Source organism: Diachasma alloeum, unplaced genomic scaffold, assembly GCF_001412515.2.
Source record: "Diachasma alloeum isolate Michigan unplaced genomic scaffold, Dall2.0 Dall_scaffold_00401, whole genome shotgun sequence".
In the NCBI taxonomy this organism is placed as follows: Eukaryota; Metazoa; Arthropoda; class Insecta; order Hymenoptera; family Braconidae; genus Diachasma; species Diachasma alloeum.
In genome coordinates, this window is record NW_021680540.1 from 362,053 (window position 1) to 363,084 (window position 1,032).

Consider the following 1,032-nt stretch of genomic DNA (forward strand, 5'->3'; position numbering starts at 1 on the left):
CAAACACCGCCTAACCTCCTTTAGGCATTAAAGAATTCTAAGAGAATTAGAATTTAGAGAGAAAAAATTTCCGCTTCACCCAGCCGGGAATCGAACCCGGGTCTCCCAGATACGCGCGCTGCCCTTGCCCCTTTTCTCTGTCTCTTATTTTATCCGTATCCTGAGTATAATAAGCTGTAACTATCAAGAGAGGCCCCAACCAACGCCTCTCCTAGTGGGGTACAACCATTCAATATTTTTCATTCATTCATATAGATTTTTTGATGTATATTTTCATGTATTCAATATCAACCTTGACCCGATTTTAATCCGACCTTGATCCGACCTTAATCTGACTTTGATCCGACCTTGATCCGATCTTAATCCGACCTTGATCCGACCTTAATCCGACCTTAATTCAACCTTCCCACGTACGAAATGCCAGTGTTGGAGAAACGGGCCAAGCCTGGCACAAGCCTGGGCTTGCCAAGTCTGGGCGCCCAGGCTTGGACCGAGGTTCGGCCATCCCTGGGGACCAGGGCTTGAGTCTCGGGAGAAGGGCGGGTAACCGAGCCTTGGTTGACAGATCTGGCCAAGCCTTGACCGGACATTGGCATGCCGGAGCTCGATAACCAAGCCTCAGCCAGCGTTGGCCCGGAGCTTGGTCATNGATTGAATGGTAAGGGTGGAAACTTGAGGGTAAAATATTAAGGGTGTAATCGTAAAAAAATGGTGACATTGTAGGTGTTGAAGTCACATGTTAATCGCTAACTATTACGAAAAGAAGAAGAATCGCCATTCAACAGTAATCCTAATTGTTACAATTATTATTGTAATTAATAATAATAATTATTATTATTCATTATTGAATTAATTTACCGATTAAACTGTAGTTGAATCACTTAATATTTCTATCAACTGAATAATAAAACATTCAAGTCGAAAAAAACCGAGATGGAATTAATATGGAAGATTTGAAGTAGAGGTTTTACGAATTGCATGGTAGACTAGTGGTTAGGGCGTCTTACGATAGCAACCATAAGGGAATACAAT